Raw genomic sequence first — 18,945 nt, 5'->3', positions numbered from 1 at the left:
TTCGGAAAATCGCTGTAGCGTTTGCTTGACTGGTTTGAACGCCTTTATTATGTTGAGGCTATGTTCGGCCAGTCTGTGTGGGATTGCTGGCATATCCGAAGGGTTCCAGGCAAAGATGTCCCAATTCTCGCGTAGAAACACTCGTAAGGCAACGTCGACCGTCAGATCCAGCTGTGCTCCAATGGATGTTGTCTTATTAGGATCTGTCTGGTGCACTTGAAATTTGATTATTTCATCTGTTGGTTTGAAAGAGGTGGATTTGGGCCTCTTGTCGAGGATTACATCGTCTTTGTCCACTATGGAATGCAGAATGGTTAGTTCTTCGACCGCGAGGGCCTATGATAGTCCCTTGAGGGCCAAGGATGCAGTTTTGTTTTCGACACGGAGTGCTATGTCCGGATCGCTGATGACAGTGATTACTCCGTAGGCCCCTGATACGTCTCCAATGTATCTATAACTTTTGATTGTTCCATGCTATTATATGATCTGTTTTGGATGTTTATGGGCTTTAATATACACTTTTATATTATTTTTTGGACTAACCTATTAATCCAGAGCCCAGTGCCAGTGCCAGTTTCTGTTTTTTCCTTGTTTTAGAGTATCGCAGAAAAGGAAAATCAAACGGAGTCCAATTGACCTAGAACTTCACGGAACTTATTTTTGGACCAGAAGAAGCCCATGGAGTATCGGAGTTGGACCAGGAGAGTCCTGGGCGCCCCCTGCCTCATGGACAACCCGGAGATCCACCGACGTACTTCTTCCTCCCATATATACCCATATACCCTAAAAACATCGGGCAACACAATAGATCGGGAGTTCCGCCGCCAGAAGCCTCCATAGCCACCGAAAACCAATCTAGACCAGTTCTGTCACCCTGCCGGAGGGGGGAATCCCTCTCCGGTGGCCATCTTCATCATCCCGACGCTCTCCATGACGAGGAGGGAGTAGTTCTCCCTCGGGGCTGAGGGTATGTACCAGTAGCTATGTGTTTGATCTCTCTCTCTCTCTCGTGTTCTTGAGGTGATATGATCTTGATGTATTGCGAGCTTTGCTATTATAGTTGGATCTTATGACGTTCCCCCCCTCTACTCTGTTGTAAAGGATTGAGTTTTCCCTTTGAAGATATCTTATTGGATTGATTCTTTAAGGATTTGACAACACTTGATGTATGTCTTGCGTCGGATACCCGTGGTGACAATGGGGTATTCTATTGATCCACTTGATGTATGTTTTGGTGATCAACTTGCGGGTTCCTCCCATGAACCTATGCATAGGGGTTGGCACACGTTTTCATCTTGACTCTCCGGTAGAAACTTTGGGGCACTCTTTGAAGTACTTTGTGATTGGTTTGAATAGATGAATCTGAGATTGTGTGATGCATATCGTATAATCATACCCACAGATACTTGAGGTGACATTGGAGTATCTAGGTGACATTAGGGTTTTGGTTGATTTGTGTCTTAAGGTGTTATTCTAGTACAAACTCTTGAATAGATCGATCCGAAAGAATAACTTTGAAGTGGTTTCGTACCCTACCATAATCTCTTCATTTGTTCTCTGCTATTAGTGACTTTGGAGTGACTCGTTGTTGCATGTTGAGGGATAGTTATGTGATCCAATTATGTTATTATTGTTGAGAGAACTTGCACTAGTGAAAGTATGAGCCCTAGGCCTTGTTTCAACGCATTGCAATACCGTTTGTGCTCACTTTTATCATTACTTACCTTGCTGTTTTTATATTTTCAGATTACAAAAACCTTTATCTACCATCCATATACCACTTGTATCACCATCTCTTCACCGAACTAGTGCACCTATACAATTTACCATTGTATTGGGTGTGTTGGGGACACAAGAGACTCTTTGTTATTTGGTTGCAGGGTTGCTTGAGAGAGACCATCTTCATCCTACACCTCCTACGGATTGATAAACCTTAGGTCATCCACTTGAGGGAAATTTGCTACAGTCCTACAAACCTCTGCACTTGGAGGCCCAACAACGTCTACTAGAAGAAGGTTGTGTAGTAGACATCAAGCTCTTTTCTGGCGCCGTTGCCGGGGAGGTTAGCGCTTGAGGGTATATCTTTAGATCTTGCAATCAAATCTTTTTGTTTCTTGTTTTAGCACTAGTTTAGTTTATAAAAGAAAACTACAAAAAATATGGAATTATGTTTGCCTCATACGCTTCATCTTTTTAATATCTTTCGTGAGTATGATGGAAAGGAAAATTGTGCCAAAGTGTTAGAACAAGAATGCATTAAAATGTTTGGCACTAAATATTTGAATGATGAGCATGATTGCAATGTTGTTAGTATGAATTCCTTGAATATCTATGATGCTAATGATATGCAAAGCCACAAGCTTTGGGATGCTATGATATTTTTTGTCCCCCAAGTTTTGATGAGAAAATTTATTTTGATGATAGCATGCCTCCTATTTATGATGATTATATTGATGAATTGGATTTGGAGAGGTCATGACTTTATTTGGTGATGAATCCACTATTTCGGAAGAGGTTCCAATTGATTATGAGAACAAAGTTGCTATCTATGATGATTATCGTGATGACTTGTATGCTATAAAGAATAATGATATCTATGAAACTTGTCATCATGATTTTAATTTTCAATTGGATTATGCCTCACATGATAGTTATTTCGTTGAGTTTGCTCCCACTACTATTGATGAGAATAGATTTGCTTATGTGGAGAGTAATAAAATTTCTATGCTTGTAGATCATGAAAAGAATGCTTTATGTGGTAGTTATATTGTTGAATTTATTCATGATGCTACTGAAAATTGTTATGAGGGAGTAATATATGTTTGTAGGGATTGCAATAATATCAAGTTTCCTCTCTATGTGCTTAAAATCTTGAAGTTATGCTTGTTTTGCTTTCCTATGCTAGTTGATTATTGTTCCCACAAGTCGTTTAATCACAAAATCCCTATGCATAGGAAGAGGGTTAGAATTAAATGTGCTAGTCATATTATTCATGATGCTCTCTTTATGTTCCAATTCTTATCCTTTATGTGAGCATCATTGAAATCATCATGTCTAGCTAGGGGCGTTAAACGATAGCGCTTGTTGGGAGGCAACCCAATTTTATTTTAGCTCCTTGATTTTTGTTCCTGTTTAGTAATAAATAATTCATCTAGCCTCTGTTTAGATGTGGTTTTATGTTTTAATTAGTGTTTGTGCCAAGTAGAACCTTTGGGAAGACTTGGGGAAAGTCTTTGCGATCTTGCTGTAAAAAACAGAAACTTTAGCGCTCACGAGAATTGCTGCCATTTTTATTGGAGAGTGCTATTTAGTTAATTCTTTTTGCATATGATTAATAGATAAATTCCTCACGTCCATCAATTTATTTTAGAATTTTTGGGATTCCAGAAGTTTGTGTTAGCTACAGATTACTACAGACTGTTCTGTTTTTGACAGATTCTGTTTTTCGTGTGTTGTTTGCTTATTTTGATGAATCTATGGCTAGTAAAAGAGTTTATAAACAATAGATAAGTTGGAATACAGTAGATTTAACACCAATATAAATAAAGAATGAGTTAATTACAGTACCTTGAAGTGGTGTTTTGTTTTCTTTTGCTAACGGAGCTTACGAGTTTTCTGTTAAGTTTTGTGTTGTGAAGTTTTCAAGTTTTGGGTAAAGATTCGATGGACTATGGAATAAGGAGTGGAAAGAGCCTAATCTTGGGGATTCCCAAGGCACCCCAAGGTAATATTCAAGGACAACCAAGAGCCTAAGCTTGGGGATGCCCCGGAAGGCATCCCCTCTTTCGTCTTCGTTCATCGGTAACTTTACTTGGAGCTATATTTTTATTCGCCACATGATATGTGTTTTGCTTGGAGCGTCATTTTATTTTATTTTGTTTTGCTTGCTGTTTGAATAAAATACCAAGATATGAAATTCTTAAATGTTAGAGAGTCTTCACATAGTTGCATAATTATTCGACTACTCATTGATCTTCACTTATATCTTTTGGAGTAGTTTGTCATTTGCTCTAGTGCTTCACTTATATCCTTTTAGAGCACGGTGGTGGTTTTATTTTATAGAGATAATTGATCTATCATGCTTCACTTATATTATTTTGAGAGTCCTTTAGAACAGCATGGCAATTTGCTTTTCATATAATAAAAACTTTCATATAGAGTGCATTGAATACTAAGAGAAGTTTGATACTTGATAATTGTTTTGAGATATGGAGATAGTGATATTAATGTTGTGCTAGTTGAGTAGTTGTGAATTTGAGAAATACTTGTGTTGAAGTTTGCAAGTCCCGTAGCATGCATGTATGGTAAACGTTGTGTAACAAATTTGAAATATGAGGTGTTTTTTGATTATCTTCCTTATGAGTGGCCGTCGGGGACGAGCGATGGTCTTTTCCTACCAATCTATCCCCTAGGAGCATGCGCATAATACTTGGTTTTTGATGACTTGTAGATTTTTGCAATAAGTATGTGAGTTCTTTATGCCGAATGTTGAGTCCATGGATTATACGCACTCTTACCCTTCCATCATTGCTAGCCTCTTCGGTACCGTGCATTGCCCTTTCTCACATTGAGAGTTGGTGCAAACTTCGCTGGTGCATCCAAACCCCGTGATATGATACACTCTTTCACACATAAACCTCCTTATATCTTCCTCAAAACAGCCACCATACCTACCTATTATGGCATTTCCATAGCCATTCCGAGATATATTGCCATGCAACTTTCCACCGTTCCGTTTATTATGACACGCATCATCATTGTCATATTGCTTTGCATGATCATGTAGTTGACATCGTATTTGTGGCAAAGCCACCTTTCATAATTTTCATACATGTCACACTTGATTCATCGCAATCTCGGTACACCACCGGAGGCATTCATATAGAGTCATATCTTGTTCTAAGTATCGAGTTGTAATTCTTGAGTTGTAAGTAAATAAAAGTGTGATGATCATCATTATTAGAGCATTGTCCCAGTGAGGAAAGGATGATGGAGACTATGATTCCCCCACAAGTCGGGATGAGACTCCGGACGAAAAAAAAGAAAGGCCAAAAAAGAGAAAAAAAGAGAAAGGCCAAAAAAGGAAGGCCAAATAAAAAATTACAAAAGGGACAATGCTACTATCCTTTTTTCCACACTTGTGCTTCAAAGTAGCACCATGATCTTCATGATAGTCTCTTTTTTTGTTACTTTCATATACTAGTGAGAATTTTTCATTATAGAACTTGGCTTGTATATTCCAAAAATGGGCCTCCTCAAGTGCCCTAGGTCTTCATGAGCAAGCAAGTTGGATGCACACCCACTTAGTTCTTTTGTTGAGCTTTCATACATTTATAGCTCTAGTGCATCCGTTGCATGACAATCCCTACTCCTTGCATTGACATCAATTGATGGGCATCTCCCTAGCCCATTGATTAGCCGCGTTGATGTGAGACTTTCTCCTTTATGTCTTCTCCACATAACCCCCTCATTATATTCTATTCCACCCATAGTGCTATATCCATGGCTCACGCTCATGTATTGCATGAAAGTTGAAAAAGTTTGAGATTACTAAAGTATGAAACAATTGCTTGGCTTGTCATCGGGGTTGTGCATGATAAGAACATTCTTGTGTGACGAAAATGGAGCATGACCAAACTATATGATTTTGTAGGGATGAACTTTCTTTGGCCATGTTATTTTGAGAAGACATGATTGCTTAGTTAGTATGCTTGAAGTATTATTATTTTTATGTCAATATTAAACTTTTGTCTTGAATCTTATTGATCTGAATATTCTTGCTACAATAAAGAGAAATACATGATGAATATGTTAGGTAGCATTACACATCAAAAATTCTGTTTTTTATCATTTACCTACTCAAGGACGAGCAGGAATTAAGCTTGGGGATGCTGATACGTCTCCAACGTATCTATAATTTTTTATTGTTCCATGCTATTATATTATCTGTTTTGGATGTTTATGGGCTTTATTATACACTTTTATATTATTTTTGGGACTAACCTATTAACCCAGAGCCCAGTGCTAGTTTCTATTTTTTCCTTGTTTTAGAGTATCGCAGAAAAGGAAAATCAAACGGAGTCCAATTGACCTGAAACTTCACGAAACTTATTTTTGGACCAGAAGAAGCCCACGGAGTATTGGAGTTGGACCAGGAGAGTCCGGGCGCCCCCTGCCTCGTGGACAGCCCGGAGATCCACCGACGTACTTCTTCCTCCCATATATACCCATATACCCTAAAAACATCGGGCAACACAATAGATCGGGAGTTCCGCCGCCAGATGCCTCCGTAGCCACCGAAAACCAATCTAGACCCGTTCTGCCACCCTGCCGGAGGGGGAATCCCTCTCCGGTGGCCATCTTCATCATCCCGGCGCTCTCCATGACGAGGAGGGAGTAGTTCTCCCTCGGGGCTGAGGGTATGTACCAGTAGCTATGTGTTTGATATCTCTCTCTCTCGTGTTCTTGAGGTGATACGATCTTGATGTATCACGAGCTTTGCTATTATAGTTGGATCTTATGATGTTCCCCCCCTATACTCTCTTGTAATGGATTGAGTTTTCCCTTTGAAGTTATCTTATTGGATTGAGTCTTTAAGGATTTGAGAACACTTGATGTATGTCTTGCGTGGGATACCCGTGGTGACAATGGGGTATTCCATTGATCCACTTGATGTATATTTTAGTGATCAACTTGTGGGTTCCGCCCATGAACCTATGCATAGGGGTTGGCACACATTTTCGTCTTGACTCTCTGGTAGAAACTTTGGGGCACTCTTTGAAGTACTTTGTGATTGGTTTGAATAGATGAATTTGATATTGTGTGATGCATATCGTATAATCATACCCACGGATACTTGAGGTGACATTGGAGTATCTAGGTGACATTAGGGTTTTGGTTGATTTGTGTCTTAAGGTGTTATTCTAGTATGAACTCTTGAATAGATCGATCCGAAAGAATAACTTTGAGGTGGTTTCGTACCCTACCATAATCTCTTCGTTTGTTCTCCGCTATTAGTGACTTTGGAGTGAATCTTTGTTGCATGTTGAGGGATAGTTATGTGATCCAATTATGTTATTATTGTTGAGAGAACTTGCACTAGTGAAAGTATGAACCCTAGGCCTTGTTTCAACGCATTGCAATACCGTTCGTGCTCACTTTTATCATTAGTTACCTTGCTGTTTTTATATTTTCATATTACAAAAACCTTTATCTTCCATCCATATACCACTTGTATCACCATCTCTTCGCCGAACTAGTGCACCTATACAATTTACCATTGTATTGGGTGTGTTGGGGACACAAGAGACTCTTTGTTATTTGGTTGCAGGGTTGCTTGAGAGAGACCATATTCATCCTACGCCTCCTACGGATTGATAAACCTTAGGTCATCCACTTGAGGGAAATTTGCTACTGTCCTACAAACCTCTGCACTTGGAGGCCCAACAATGTCTACAAGAAGAAGGTTGTGTAGTAGACATCAGGGCCCCGCATTTTGAGCTTCATGTACCCATAATGGGGTATGGCTTGAAAGTGTGCGAAGGCGTCCCACCCCAAAAGGGTGTGGTATCTACCATTGAAAGGGGCCACATGGAAGAGCAGCTCTTCGGACCTGTAGTTATCAGGAGTGCTGAATACTACATCAAGTTTAATTTTCCCTGAGCATCGTGCTTCTCGACTGGGGATAATAGCTGGAAAGGTGGTACTGCTTTGCTCAATGCGACTCTTTTCCATTTGCATTTTGTCGAGCATATCTTCGTATATGAGATTAAGTCCGCTTCCGTCGTCCATGAGCACCTTGGTGAGTCGAAAGCCATCCACAATTGGATTTAAGACCAAGGCGGCTGGTGCTCTGACTGATCGGGACCTTGGTTCATCGTCAGCGGCGAAGGTTATGGCCATGTCACTCCAAGGGTTCATTGCGGTTACTTGATTGACTACGGCGAGATCGCGGAGCGCCCGTTTGCGCTGATTATTTGAAGAAAGGGTCTCAAAGACCGTGAAGATGTTGAAATCGTCCTCCTCTGAAGAATGCTCTAGATTAGTATTGGTGAGGATAACCTCACCGCTCTTAGCCACTTGTCGGAGTACCCAACATGCCTGAAGGCTATGCGTTGGTTCGGTGCTCGGCGTCGTATGTATTTGACAGGGCTTGTCGAGCAGTTCATCAAGGACATTTTTATATCCCGTGAAGGGCTTGTTTTTATTGTCGCTTGGCTTGTGATCGGATGCCTCGTAAGGGTGCATCCTCTTTGCCCGTCCGATGGGCTGCTTAAAGGCAGGAGGTTCCCACCTGGCTATCTGGGCTTTCAAGGCGCTTTCCATCGCGTAGTACTTCTGTACTATGCGTGTCAAATCTGCAAAGCGCTGTATGCGGCAGCAGTTGAGGGCATTGAGAATTCCCTCATCCGTACAGTTGTGGCAAAAAACGGAAACCGCATCATCATCACAACAATTTGTAATCTTGTTTTTTACAAGGAGGAATCTGGCCCAGAAGTGATGGACCGTTTCCTTAGGCTGCTGCCATACGTACATTAGGTCACATATGTCTGGAGGGCCTGAATTGCCTGGGGAGTATTGATTGTGGTGGGTGGGTGGAACAAAATCCAAATCCCGACCCACAATTGGACCCGGAGCTTGAAGAATCTCTGAGGTCACTGGTTCAGGATCAGGAAGGTCCTAATGATTTCCGGGCTCGATGCCTGGTCCTATGTTTCGAGGACATGAAGTCTCTTCCTGAGGATGGGTATCCGACTCACTAGCTTAGAGATCCGTACATAGCTGGTTCTTAATTTAGGGGAAGAACCGTTCTCGGCTCGTTCCTCCACGACCGCTACCAAGTGGGTGAACGGTGGGGAATTCATCCCCCTCTGATCGGGTTTGAGCCCAATCCGACCATAGTCTGTAGCGACCCCCATGGCGGCGATACGATCTAGCAACTCATTCAAGGATGAGATATCTGCCAGATCCATCTTTTCGGAGTGTTCGAGGTTGATGCGAAGATGATGTGTGGCAACCGCAGGGGCTACCATTGGCTTAATGGCCGGGCGAGTGCCCACGGCAAAGCCGCTGAGCTGGAGGACCTGACCTAGAGCTAGGGTCCTTCCAGAAGTGATATCATCATTGATGAAAAGGTGAGCCATCATTCCTTTTGTCGATGGCACAACGAAACTCTTAATGAAAGCACCAATGTCGGTGTCAAAACCGACCGATCTCGGGTAGGGGGTCCTGAACTGTGCGTCTGAGGACCGAAGTTAATAAGGGATAGAGGGAACACGATGTTTACCCATGTTCATGCCCTCTTAATGGAGGTAAGTTCCTACGTCCTGCTTGATTGTATTTGATGAGTATAGGGGTTCCAAGAGTTAATCTATCTCGAGATCGAAGTGGCTAAACCCTAGATATCTAACCTATATGAATTCTGATGGCCTCTATGGACTAAACCCTCCGGTTTATATACACACAGGAGGGGCCTAGGGTTGTATAGAGTTGGTTCATGGAAGAACGAAATTACATATCCGGACACCAATCTTGCTATCCACGCATAGGAGAGTCCAACTCGAATACGGGGGAAAGCCTTCTGCTTTGTGTCAGGACCCCGACTCAATGCCACATCGATCTAGCATGTAACACCTCATATCACTTTGCGGCCTCACGCTCGGTATTCCCACGGGTGTCGCCTTACCTTTGCCCGGGACCGTTTGCGCCTTTTGGCACACGTATATGACAGTGTCGCTAGCATCCATATGATAAGGAGCCCGGGCTGACATGGCTAGCCGTAAACCCAAAGTGGCACAGACTTACAGGGACAGGCATCCATGACCCAGCATCGAACGTGTCGGTCATCAGCGAGTGAATCCAGGCTGTAGCACTGGGCTAGCAGGACTCCGGTGAACCGGGCTGTAGCGGGCTAACAGGACTCCGATATTCATCGCGTGACATTTCCCCGAAGGGACAGACACAGGAACGAAGAAGGACACATGCCGGCCAGCCTAAGTGTTCCGGAGCAGTAGCAAGCTACCATGGCTCGGTGGAAACACTAGGAGACATTTCCCGGTAAGAGAGGCTACTAAAGATAAACAACTAGATGGTCAGATCCCACACATACCAAGCATTTCAATAGCATTCACACAATATGCTCGATATGTGCAAATACAACATGGCATCACAACATGACTCTACGACTCAAGTAATTTATTCAATAGGCTCCGAGGAGCGAGATATTACAAACATGGGTCTCATGACCCAACAATCAGAGCATACAAGTCAAAGCACAAGCGGAAGCTATCATGTATGGGTACAGACATCTATAACTGAAAAAGGCTGAGAAGCCTGACTATCTACCAGATCCTGCCGGGGCACAAGATCGTAGCTGAGGTAACAAGCTAAACGTCGAAGTCCACGCGGTACTACTAGCGAGACCGAAATCTCTCTGCAAAAATATAAAATGAGCAAACGTGAGTACAAATGTACCCAGCAAGACTTACATCAGAACTAACTACATATGCATCATTATCAACAAAGGGGATGGTGGGGTTTAACTGCAGCAAGCCAGCTTTGACTCGGTGGCTATCCTGAACTACGACTGCAATGTAACTCTTTTGAGGTGGCGCACACGAGTCCACATATTCACCATATCAATACACCACTATGGATCCGCTCCCGGCTCCCTACGAGAACGCCATCCATAGCACTCACGCTTATCTTGCGTATTTTAGAGTATCCACTTTCACTTGTCTATGAACTGATATAAGCAACCCAGAAGTCCTTTTCCACGGACACGGCTATTCGAATAGATGATGTTAACCCTGCAGGGGTGTACTTCTTCATACATGTTTCCACCACTTAGCGTCTGCACACGACATGTGCTCGGCAGACTTCAAGCGAAAGCCGACGTGGGTGTAGACCACGACCTACCTAAACACTCAAGTCTCTAGTCCAGGTTTATCGCCTATTCGGGTTCCATCCATGAGGAGATCCGGCCGGAGTTTCGCTCACAGCCCCAAACGATGTGAACAGGGTTCCGTGACGCCAAACGGGCGCCCGGTATACCCGGCCACGTGCCTACCGCATCACAGCCCACCCCTACGGTCAGTGCTGTCCACGGCCTCCAGCATACTACAAACACCAGAAACTACTTGCAACTCCTGGACAGAGGACAAGGGTGTATAAGAAGTCGAGCGGGGTCATATTTCAGGGCCCAATGTATGGTAGTAGCTGAATCATGGATCACAAACACAGAACTCAGTTCCTGAGGACGGCTGCAATGAGACAACCCACCATGTACTCCTACATGGCCTCTCACCGCTACCTTTACCAAATCGTGTTCACACACTTAGCTCACACACAGTAGGACATGTTCACACGCCTCTGATTCATCCCCGATGAATCAGACCTGACTCAACTCTAAGCAGTAGCAGGCATGACAAACAAACATGAATGAGTAGGCACAACAGGGCTCAAACAACTCCTACTCATGCTAGTGGGTTTCATCTATTTACTGTGGCAATGACAGGTCATGCAAAGGATAAAGGGGTTCAGCTACCGCAGCAAGTAACAAATATGTCGTTGTTGTCCTAATGCAGTAAAAGAGAGCAGGAGCGAGAGAGTGGGATTTTATCGGAATGAACAAGGGGGTTTTGCTTGCCTGGCACTTCTGAAGATAACACTGAGTCTTCATCAGTGTCAACGATCACATCATCGGTATCACGTCTATCGAGAGGGGACAAATACCGGCAAACAAAAAGAACACAATCAATGCAATGCACAATATGATGCATGCTATGACATGGCAATATGAATGTGTTTTGGGCTAATGCAACTAGCAACAGATTAAATGAAGTTGGTTTGAATACAAGATTCAAATTCAAACTCCATATGTGATTATTTAAATGCCCTTTAATTGATTTGTGCTAAACAGCAGCTATAAGTTGTTCTAACATGCATGAAAATGGTACAGATGGATTCCTTGAATTTTTCTGATAATTTTTCATATATAAATTATTTAATTTGGAGTTACGGTTGAATTTCTATGAATTTTTGAAGTTTTAGGCATTTTCTGGAATTTCCTGAATAATATTAAATCCAGAAATGATTATGGCGTCAGCACCATGTCAAAGTGACGTCAACAGGGTCAACTGGGCGCCCCAGGTCAAACCTGACGTGTGGGGGCCACACGTCAGTGACATAGGAGCTAATCCCGGTCAAACCCAGCGCTGACTGGGGTTTGACCAGGGGTGGGGCCCACTGTCAGTGGCTGTGGGGCTGTTTAGCGTGGTCATTAGTGCTAACTAAATCAGCGCCACGTCAGCTGCCGGCGTTTAACCGCCGGCAACCTCAGATCGCGGCGGCGTCCGCGTCGGGTTTGCGCTACAGGGCACCGTTTTACTCGTGGTTTGCGGCTACGGCTAGCTGGCAAAGCAGCGCATCTAATGGAGCGAACGGGAGGAGCTGGGGTGGTCTGAGTCGACGGCGGCGAGCTCCAAGGCGGCGGCCGGAGTTCGGGCACCTGCGGGTTTGGCGTTGTGGTGCTCGGGAGGGGAAGCTGGTGGGTTCTACGTGCTCCTGGTGAGGTTTGGAGCACGGTGGTGTGCCCGGCTTTGAGCCACGGTGGCTCTGACCACGACGGTGACGAGGCACGGCGGCGGCGAGCTCTCGGATCCGGCGGAAGCAATGGCTAGAGCGGCCAAACAGCATGGGAAGAAGAGGGGAACGGGTCAGCGGCTCACCGCGAAGCTGCAGGGAGGGTTAGTGGGCTCGGGGGCGCGCCGGAGTGGCCGAATCGACGGAGAAGGGCGCCGGGGGCGAAGCTTGAAGACGATGGCGATGGCGGCTGCTCGGGGCCCTTCTGGTCGCGTGAGACGACGAGGAGGACGAGGGCGGAACAACGGAGCTTTGGGAGGCGTCGGGGAGGCGAGACGGTGGCTGTGGCCGCGCGAGCGCTGGTCGGCGGCGACGGGCTCCGTTCGGTCGCGGGAGGGGAAGCAGAGGAGCGAGGGGAGGGAGGTCCAGAGAGCGGGGGAGAAGTGAGAGGGGGTCGGGGAGGCGCGTGGCATCTCCGGGCGTCGAGGAGGGAGGCAACCAGGCAGGAGGTGGCCAAGCGCGGTGGCAGTGCTCGCCACCGAGCTGCTTCGTGCGCTGGCACGGGAAGAAGACAGGCATGCCCCCTGGTGGTTGGGCTGCACGGTGTTGGGCTGTCCAGGTGGGCTTGGTGGGCTGCAGAGGTAAGTCCAGGTAAGGTTTCTCTCCTCTGTCTTTTATTTATTGTTTTCTATTTTGTTCTGCTTTGTTTTGGTTTAGTAAAAATACTAAACCATTTTATAAAATCCTGAAAATAATTATGTGGCTAGAACTAAAATATACCAAACCACATAAAAATGTTCCAGTAATTATTGGACATTTATTATTTATATATAATATATATATCCAATGCAAATAGCTATTTATTTAATTCAAAGGCCCAAAATAATTAACTCTGAGATACCAAAAATATTGTTTTGAGTTCTACCTCTTTGCAATATTTTCAGAGACTAGGAGGAACATTTTCTTGGACTTCTTTGAGGAGATTTTAATGTTGATCAATTTTAGAAGGTTTCTGAGGCTTTGAAAATTCCTCAATTCAAGTTTCAGAAATTTAAATATGATGCCTGGATGAAGATGCAACTATTTACAAACAATATTCTAGGGCTGTGACAACTCACCCCCACTAAACAAAAATCTCGTCCCGAGATTCAAGTGTAGGGTAAGACGATGGGGAACGCAACCTAACACAATCTTCACGATCCAGGTTGCACTTCAAATGAACGTTGATTTGAACACCATCTTTGTCTTGTCGTCTTGCTCTAAGAACTCCAGCTAATCACGACAGGAAGAGGAAAAGAAAACTCTAGAAGGATCGATCTTCTCGAAGGTCGAACAACTCAGGATTAACTCTCGGAATGAGACATAGCAACATCTCTCGAGCTGAGAGGCGAAGCACACATCCATAGGAATGGAGTGAAGCAAATGACGAAGGTTCACTAGGTAGACCACAATTCCACACCTAAGAGGGTGGTGAACGGTTGTCAACGTAGCGAGGAGTTGAATTGCCATGATACCATAACGATGCACCTTAGGGAAGGTGACTTGTAGATATATCCCCTTAAGTGACAAAAAGAATTACTTTTGATTCAAAGATCATTGAAACTCTTTAAACCAGCCTAAGACAATTCTCGAGCGATCGTTTGGAGGGGGTCGGTAGAATGGCATACTCAAACTTGGATGATGTGGATTACCTTGTTGAAGACAACGTAATGGATGAATTTGCTTATCACCGGAAATGGAAGAGACCCATGGTAGAATGACACATTGGCGGTGCAAGCTGGGAACAAAATGCAAATACTGGGAATGATTCTGGTAACTGGGGAAGAACCCAACAATAGAGAGTGAATTCACTGTTTGAATAGGTCATAGCATTGCCGAGGGAACTGAGAGCAAACCCAGTTAGTGCCGATGATAACACGTAGCGCTTGTGCGTGCTCTCAAGAACTTGAGCATTTTCACATTCATCAAGGTTTTACCAATATCCGTGTCAAGGATCCTGGCAACACAACTTGCTACCACGATGAATGATGATGGATGATGCAGATGCAAAGAGAGATAACACTTTCTCAGATTTCACCTTAGCGAGGCCAAGGAAATAAAATCTGGATGATCGACCGAGAGACATTTAGCACTCCGCTTCTAATGTTCTCCTTGATGTGCTAGTGTATCCCATTCATAGATATGGTTTGATAACTAGAACATCAAGTAAAAGGTCGGACTTCGGGAGCAATAGAATCCATAAGGAACAGTTACGGAGGTAAATCCTACGAAATCCTTATGGGGAGGTGGCCAACTTCTTCAATCAAGATACTACAATAATAGGTCTTTCGGCTGGGTGGTGCTGGCCACGACATCCACTTTACCAGTTATCGAGGAACCAATATTATAGTTCTTGGGAAATGTTCCAAACCATCATATCTGCCTGAGATTCAGATCTGGTTGGTGTCAGGATATTCCAGACTCATCGAGTCTAGGAAGGAAAACGAAAGTTTGCAACACAAATCGACGAGATGACGTTGCGAGATTCTCGGGAAATGAACTACGATAGTAAGCTCCAAAACATGAGCTGGTTCTGCTACAAACATGTGAACACGTTGTCCCAGACAAGCATGACCACGTGGTAGTCTTATAATAAAACACTACCGAGTTCAGGTGGGGAACCATCAACGAGGATATCAAAGTTCTTGATTAAGCCCGGGTTAGCTCTTATGAAGGAACTCCTTCTCCTTGAACAAATCAACCAGTGGCTTGGTGTGCTAGGGATACATATAGATTGAAGGTTGCAAGTCTTCAAACCACAACATTCTTCGCACGTGTGCATGACTGATTTGGAATGATTCCAAAGAAAGCAACATTGACTTTCTCGAATCCACGGCGGCAACTTGCATCAGATGCACATGAATTAAAGGAAGTCACTACCTTCATCCAAACATATGCTTCATGAGCTAGCATGAACAAATGCTTTCAAAAATTTCCAACACTAGCTTAATGCTCAACAAAATCATGGAGGAGATAAGGATGTTGTCAATGGGCTCAACAACAATTCATCCGGGTTTCCTTTTAAAAGGAATTCCATAGTTAAGTGAACAAGTGATAGCATTGGTCAGACCCAAAAGATATAATGGTGTATGCTCGAGGGATCAACCACGAGTAAGACAACATTACGAATATCGTTGGTTCTGGTCTGATTGGATGATAGCCCATACTCAATCAAAGGTTTGGGTAAGATAATAGATCCAACAATTGTTCACAAGGACCAATTGATGAAGATATCATCTTTCTTCAACACACACACACACACACAAAAAGATATCCCTTAACATGAACTAAGTCGGACAAGCTTTTATCTTCCAACTCTCCAAGTTGTTGTTTAGCTTATCCAACTAGCTCAGGGTATCCAACACGGATTCTTGGAGAAGGGGTGGTTTACAGGAATAAACCAACTTGATCACGAACTCAACATAGCGGTCAGGTGACAACCTGGTAATACTTCTGAGAAGATATTCAAAAAAATCACGAACCACCGGTATGTTACTAAGCTCGAGAACAATCTTGCTTTTCAGGGCAAGACGATATGATCAATAGAGCAAGGATTTGAAATAATCCTAACTCATCGATCGAGGAGTGAACCAGGAGAATGGACTAGGTAGCACGATCAATCTTAGAATGATGATTCAATAACCAACACACTAAGAATGAAATTATTGTCCTTTAACTACCCAGCAACGAGGTTGCTAGGCGTATTGATTTCACACATCACAATTCATTTGTCGGTATTCCGATTGCATCAACACGAAGACCGAGGAATGACTAATGATGGCAAGAAGTATCACTGTACCAAGAGTTCATAGGATGGTGTGCAATTCCTATAACAATCCCGATATAAAGATGGTAATACTCCAAGGTAGAACAGAACAAAAGCTGGATTAGCAATTTGATCTACGGAGCACAACTTCTTTGACCCAATCCTGGATATGGAAGAGGTACTGGAGTTTGTTTCTCCTAGTCATTCTGCGATAGAATGGCTTGACGGACCACAAGAGTAATAGGCATCGATAAACGAACGCACGCATACTCTTGACTATCAATTGATAGACGAAGGTCAGAATGCAACTAAAGAGAACAACTCAAAGGAACATATAATTTTCTGAGTTGTGGATGCATAGATTAGTATGTCGAACCAAGTTCAACATATTTCTTCCGGATAACCCATGCAGAAAGGTAGAACTGGCAGAGTCACGATTTATGAATGGAGAACTCCTCAAGAATAATCCTGTTGTGATATTTCAGTTCAACGAGGAACTTCTGCCATAAGTAGTTCATGGTATTTGGAAGAAGAAGATACCACGGACTTCAAGGACTATCGCAAAGGTTACTAATATCCTGAAGGCACTAGCAATTACTATCAACATGAAGTAGGTAGAGTGAATCTCGGGTTCAAGAACCCAGGGACAGAATGCCTACTAACTAAATGGCATCACAGGATGCTTTCGATAATAAAGGCCAGAATCTTCACACTGGGAACACAAATCATGGCTTAATTACTAGATGATCCCCTAAGACACCTAGGGTCATAATAATATCTCCAACATATATGTCAAGGTAACAGAGTACCTCAACTCACTAATTAGTGTGGTTAATCTGGCCCAAAGGAACATTGAAACGGGAGGAAGGAATTTGCAAGTGCATCAGACTGTTTAGAGACCTGAGATGACTCGGACAGCGTAACGGCTGTAAATGCTAAAAAAAAGGTTTGAGACATTCACAAAAATGGTGGCATAACCACCCAGAAACACAATATCAAGGTTTCAAGATCAACGATTAACATACGGAAGTAATAGGAGCTGAAACGAGGCTTAATTCCAACAATTCTATAAGTCTACGGATTAGTAACACGTGATCCTGATAGAAAGAAGAGATAGCCTAGTTCTTAATCCCCGTAGAAGAGAAGATGATGACTCAGATCAGAAGGCATAAGGTATAAGGAGTAAAAAGAGCCTTACGTTCCATCCCACAATCAATTCCCTTATATAACTAAAGAATTTCTCGACTCAACTTCGACCAGTTTGGCTTGATAATCCTACAGGCAGTCAAGCTCTGATACCAACGCTGTCAGGACCCCGACTCAATGCCACATCGATCTAGCATGTAACACCTCATATCACTTTGCGGCCTCACGCACGGTATTCCCACGGGTGTCGCCTTACCTTTGCCCGGGACCGTTTGCGCCTTTTGGCACACGTATATGACAGTGTCGCTAGCATCCATATGATAAGGAGCCCGGGGCTGACATGGCTAGTCGTAAACCCAAAGTGGCACAGACTTACAGGGACAGGCATCCATGACCCAGCATCGAACGTGTCGGTCATCAGCGAGTGAATCCAGGCTGTAGCACTGGGCTAGCAGGACTCCGGTGAACCGGGCTGTAGCGGGCTAACAGGACTCCGGTATTCATCGCGTGACATTTCCCCGAAGGGACAGACACAGGAACGAAGAAGGACACATGCCGGCCAGCCTAAGTGTTCCGGAGCAGTAGCAAGCTACCATGGCTCGGTGGAAACACTAGGAGACATTTCCCGATAAGAGAGGCTACTAAAGATAAACAACTAGATAGTCAGATCCCACACATACCAAGCATTTCAATGACATACACACAATATGCTCGATATGTGCAAACACAACATGGCATCACAACATGACTCTACGACTCAAGTAATTTATTCAATAGGCTCCGAGGAGCGAGATATTACAAACAGGGGTCTCATGACCCAACATTCAGAGCATACAAATCAAAGCACAAGCGGAAGCTATCATGTCTGGGTACAGACATCTATAAATGAAAAAGGCTGAGAAGCCTGACTATCTATCAGATCCTGCCGAGGGCACAAGATCGTAGCTGAGGTAACAAGCTAAACGTCGAAGTCCACGTGGAACTACTAGTGAGACTGAAGTCTCTCTGCAAAAACATAAAATAGGCAAACGTGAGTACAAATGTACCCAGCAAGACTTACATCAGAACTAACTACATATGCATCATTTTCAACAAGGGGATGGTGGGGTTTAACTGCAGCAAGCCAGCTTTGACTCGGTGGCTATCCTAAACTACGACTGCAAGCGACTCTTTTGAGGTGGCGCACACGAGTCCACATATTCACCATATCAATACACCACTATGGATCCGCTCCCGTCTCCCTACGAGAACGCCATCCATAGCACTCACGCTTATCTTGCGCATTTTAAAGTATCCACTTTCACTTGTCTATGAACTGATATAAGCAATCCAGAAGTCCTTTTCCGCGGACACGGCTATTCAAATAGATGATGTTAACCCTGCAGGGGTGTACTTCTTCATACATGTTTCCA

This window comes from Triticum dicoccoides, chromosome 4A, assembly GCF_002162155.2.
Source record: "Triticum dicoccoides isolate Atlit2015 ecotype Zavitan chromosome 4A, WEW_v2.0, whole genome shotgun sequence".
NCBI lineage: Eukaryota > Viridiplantae > Streptophyta > Magnoliopsida > Poales > Poaceae > Triticum > Triticum dicoccoides.
Note: the sequence above shows the minus strand (reverse complement) of the source record.